Consider the following 5,735-nt stretch of genomic DNA (forward strand, 5'->3'; position numbering starts at 1 on the left):
TGGGGGAGGGGGAGGGAAATGGGAGGCGGTGGCGGGGAAGAGACAGAAATCTTTAATAAATAAATAAATTAAAAAAAAAGAAGTAATAGAGTCCAATTTCACAGGATGACAAGTTTTTCCAGACCTCTCCATCAACTACTAGTCCAGTTTCTGCTTATACATTTAGTTCATGCACTACACTGCAACCAATTCCTTATCAACAGCAACTGCAAAGTTCTTAAAACTAAAATTCTCTTTCTTACAATTGTCATCATTGTCTTATTTTTGCCCTCAAAAAAACTACAAAGACTAGGTCCTAATCCTTCTCTTCCATAGTCTATGGTAAACCACCTCAAATTATTCAAATAGCCTATATATAAGTACAATTCAATGCAAGTCTCCATTCTCGGGACAAGTTTCAGTAGGGTTTTTTCTTAAAGTATAACAAAATGGGCCATGAGGATCAACAATAACTAGCACAGGCTATAAAGTCCAACATCTTAGATTCAAGTCTTCTTTCTGCTACATATTAGCTGGTGACATGGGCAAGTTACTGAGCTTTTCTATACTTCAAATTCCAGCTCAGGGAAATGCGGATTAAAAATAGCTAACAATTCAATACAAATGAAGCACTAACAACATGACAGGTACACAATGCACCCTGTAAATACCAGCAAATTCTAAAGCAAAAGCAGTCAGACTAGGAATATACTTCCCTCTCTTGGTTACTTGGCTTCTACTAAAACCAACAACTTAACATGTTTATTCACTGTCACATCATGCTATGTAAAGAGAAGAAACCTTTTAATGTCTTTATATGTTGTTTCATGCATTCAACTGTTATCATGAACCTATAATTTACTAGCTATTTATCATATGTGAGACTTTTCAGGCAGTGACTCTTGTCATTCAACCTTCTCAGAGCAGATTCACTATGAAAAGGAAAGAAACTCAAGCAACTTCTAGAAGCTAAGGAAGAACCCTGGAAAGCAGAAGCACGTGAGTGGAAAGTTTCTGGTATGCAGTTCGTTAAAAGAGAGATGTGAAAAGGTTCATAATGTTCAACCTTTAAGAAAGTTAAGGAAATAGACCTCACTTCCCCAGACCAGCATTCAGCCCCCAACTGTGTCTAACTTGGAAAGAACTTGTCATGAGCCAAGGCTTTTCACATCCCTCCCTTTTGAAGGCACAATGGAAACAATTCCCTAGAACAAAGGATTGCGTCAGTGAACTCTCTGCTCTTTCAAGTTGGAAGGACAGTTGATTCACACCATGTGTCAGAGAGAAACACCAGTTAGAACCAAGTGAGATAAATTTTGGGCCTACAGAGCTGTTTAATATTAAACTGCAATAAATCATCTTTACAGCAAATTATAAACAAAATATTTTATTTACCCTCCCTCTCATATGGTTCTTGCCTTGAAAAGAAATTTTAAGACAATTCATAACTTTGGGATCACAGATGCTCCACCAAGTAATCATTTGCAAATGTCAGCATCCAGACCCTATAACTGGATGACATTCCCAACAAACTGCTCTAGTACACAGTCTTCCTAGATGACCCCTTTTGTTCCAAGATCAGATTAAGTTAGTGACCATGATACTAGTTTTGTGATCAATCCTGCACAAAGACATCTTAGAATCCACTCTACTTAATGATTTTTCTTAATACCTAAACCAAGAAACCAAATACATGGTCAACTACAGAAATGATACAAAATTGATTTTATTCTTAATACTGTGAAAGATAAGAATCAACACCTTGGAGGAAATTACCTACATAAATTTAGGTCAAGAAAGGTCTTAAAATAACCCAAATGAAACTGAACAGAATGAATGCTAACAAAATTCAAACAATAAAATTAAAATAAAAGTTTAAGAAACACTACTTCAATAATATTAATTTTTTTCATGAAGCTTAGTATGGTAAGAGACCTCTCTCTGAAAAAGCTACAGTCACCAAAGCTGTGTGATTGATTAGTCCAATACAGGAACTAACAAACTATAAAGGATCATGAAATCTATGACTGCAATATATTAGAAACCTACCTTTGTCCCAGAGAGTATGTTCATCATTCACCTGGTGGAGGTCACATTACATCTACATGGAAGCTGATACTCTACACAGACTAACCCTAAACTACAAACACTGATGATCTGACATAGTTCCAATCATCACCTAAGAAACAAAGACAGAAATATATTGCCTCTCTAAAAATTATTATTTAGGACACTCTAAAAGCTATGAAATATTACCATCTCATTCTAATTCTTCAATGAACAGAGTAACAGCTATTCAACTAATATGAAGTAACACTTTTAAATGTTTAATGATGAGTACCATTTTTAGTGTTTAAACTGCATGAAAATGGAAAAAATAAGCTTTTAAAAAGGTAGAGAAATGTGGTTATTAAATAATTAAATAATCAATTGGCCCAGAAAAGTAACAGAATTTTATTCTCAAAAATTCAAGAATATTGGAAACACTGCATGGTCTAAGCAATTTCCAACCAAATGTTTCTATTGATATGCATTTACTAAGAACAAAAAGGTGTTTAAAATGTTTCCCTTTAAGAGAGCCTATATTGTAATTAATGAAGTAGTATACCAGAAACTACAATTAATAGCAATTACATTAATATTTAAATTAGTATTTAAATCTGTCTGTCCACCTAGGTGTTACACCAATATAAAATAAAAAAAAAAAAGCAGCACAAAAACATCGTCAGAAATGTGTTAGGGTTACTGTTAATAATTGGCAAGCTGCATTAATGTGTTACTTGGAACCTATAAAAAAAAAAAAGGATCCTCTTAGCCAGGCAGTGGTGGTGCACACCTTTAATCCCAGCACTGGTGAGGCAGAGGCAGGCAGATCTCTGTGAGTTTGAGAACAGCCTGGTCTACAACCAAGACAGGCTCCAAAAGCTACAGAGAAACCTGGTCTCGAAAACACAAAAACAGAAAGAAAAATCTTCTTTTTAAGATTTTATAAAAATGTTCCATGAGTACTACCTAAGTTACCTCTTAAAATCCTATAGAAACTGTCTTTAATGCTTTTATAGATAGCTTATGTATAAAAGACTATGCAGATAGAAGCTAGAGATAGAATTGCTCAATTGTATTTTAAAAGTAAAACAGCTCCGATTATAGGATAAAAGGTTTTAAAATTACTGGAAAAGGAGTATTTTGGAAAACTGTTATTAATGATGTGATGACAAAGCTGAAATTGCAAGTAGTGGCATTGAGATTTCAGGCCTTCACTTTTCAGTAAAGTTGATGTATCTGAATTTTTTTCAAAAGACTAGAATCCCAATTGGCCTTTGCAAGAGGTCTCCACTCAGCTTTTAACACTGAAATCTTATCTCAGGTGGAGCAAAATGTGAAGTGGATTAAATGTATATAAAACAGAAGAACAAGAAAGGATGTTATAGCTTATGTGGGCAAAACGATGCCTCTTAACCAAAGAAAAATTGTAGGCACTTGAAAAGCTAATAAAAGAACAGTTAGATGCTAAGCATATCAAGGAAACTACAAGCTCTTGAAATTCTCCTGTATTTGTAATAAAAAGAATCTAGAAAATGGAGAATATTCACTCATTTAAGAGCTATTAATAAGATAATCCAATCTATGGGATCTTTACAGCCTGGGATTCCTTTACAAGAACAAGACAGAAAATTTTGCCTTTACAGTGCCTATTTATAATAATGGTTAGCCTGTGAAGAGATATCAATAAAAGTATTTCCTTAAAAAAAAAGTATTTCCTTAAAAAAATTGTTAAATAGCCCAGCTTTATGTCAGTATGTTATAAATCAACCACTGGAAGTGGTAAGTAAATGATTTCCTCAGTATATTATTTATCATTATAGGGATGATTCCTTATTGGCTGCTTCTGATACAGATACCTTAGAAAAAATGTTTAATGTGGTACAGAAAAATTTACACAGTTTGGGATTACAAATTTCTCCAGAAAAAAAAACACAAAGAGGAAATCCTCTTAACTATTTAGGATTTAAATTACGTAAACAGGGAATTCAGTCGCAAAAGTTGCTGCTGTGGGAACGTCTTCAGCCAATGGCCTTTGAGATGCTGGACCACTTTGGACATGGTCTTGGAGTACAATAAAAACATATGTAGAAATGTGCACATTCTTTCTCTTGGCGACTGGATCTGGTTCTTGTTCCCACTCATGCAGAGGACTGTTGATCTGTGAGTCTATCCCTGAAAGATTTTACTTTCCCCCATAAATATTTTTGTCTCTATTGTACTTTTATTGAATATATCTCTATACAAATAATACTTAAGTTTTCCATAATGAACAATGAAATCTCCTGCAGTAATCTTTTAAGTTTCCAGGAAAAAGATGGGGCCCCAAAACACTGATTCTATCTGGTAGACATAACGTCATAAAGCTGACAGCACTACTTTAAGATCAGTTTTGGGGGCTGGAGAGATGGCTCAGAAGTTAGGAGCACTGCCTGTTCTTCCGAAGGTCCTGAGTTCAATTCCCAGAAACCACATGGTGGCTCACAACCATCTGTAATAAGATCTGGTGCAGAATACAGTATATATAATAAATAAATAAATAAATCTTTTAGAACAAAAAATAAAAAGATCAGTTTTGGGTACTTGCTGTTCAAGATGACTCCAACATGGTTAGCTGAAATGGTACACCTTTTTGCAATGTTCTGTCCAGAACTTCAAATAACAACTTCAGAAAAACCCTATCAGCTACTCAGAGACTATTTGTAATTTTACCAGACAGTAATCCATCATTTTAGTTTTACAGAATCCCATAGAAAGAACGTCGCCCCCATGACAGCTGGAAATAATTTTAGAAGACCACGTCCCCTCTCCCAACAAAGTTTGTCCTCGGGGTTAGAGACATCAATTAGGGGGTTATTATAACTGTTATAGGACTGGAGTTGGGGTGGAAATTATGTAGACTCTTGGATATCTTCTGGGGGGAAAAAGGAAATTGGATGGGATAATAGGTAGATTAGTGTGAGCTTACACTAGTAATAATAGTAATAGAGTGAATACTTATGAGCTATTATTATAGACAATTTTCATTGGTGTAGATTCTTGTATATTGATACAAATTCATATTATATTTGTTATATTGAATATGCTCCTATTTCTCTTTACAATATTTGTACTCCTATGCAAAGTTATTTTGTCATATTGTGTGCATGTATGTTTCTACCTCTGCTTAAGACATTTTGTATATTAATACAGTTTTAGGATATATTTATCATATTGTACCATACATTTCTACCTCTGATCAAGATATTTATATATCATTTACATTTTGAGGTTATTGTCCTCATTTACTGCACAGTTGTTTAAGGTTTGTCTAATATTCTACTATTAAGCCCCAGTCTTTAAGTTATATGGGTATTAAAAATTATAGATCAAGGGGGCTGGAGAGATGGCTCAGTGGTTAAGAGCTTTGCCTGCTCTTCCACAGGTCCTGAGTTCAATTCCCAGCAACCACATGGTGGCTCACAACCATCTGTAATGAGACTTGGTGCCCTCTTCTGGCCTGCAGAGATACATGTAGGCAGAACACTGAATACATAATAAACAAATAAATCTAAAAAAAATTATAGATCAAAAGTCATCCCTGATGCCGGGCGGAGGTGGCACACGCCTTTAATCCCAGCACTAGGGAGGCAGAGGCAGGCGGATCTCTGTGAGTTCGAGACCAGCCTGGTCTACAGAGCTAGTTCCAGGACAGGCTCCAAAACCACAGAGAA

The 5,735-nt window shown here is 35.1% G+C and overlaps 1 protein-coding gene across 1 annotated transcript in view; it reads right to left on the reverse strand.

The window, feature by feature from the left end:
- The window catches only part of Exoc6b (exocyst complex component 6B), a 500,761-nt gene that overhangs the window by 460,390 nt on the left and 34,636 nt on the right, over positions 1 to 5,735 (reverse strand). The window lies entirely within an intron of this gene.

The sequence above is a fragment of the Microtus ochrogaster genome, unplaced genomic scaffold (assembly GCF_000317375.1).
Source record: "Microtus ochrogaster isolate Prairie Vole_2 unplaced genomic scaffold, MicOch1.0 UNK62, whole genome shotgun sequence".
Lineage (NCBI taxonomy): Eukaryota > Metazoa > Chordata > Mammalia > Rodentia > Cricetidae > Microtus > Microtus ochrogaster.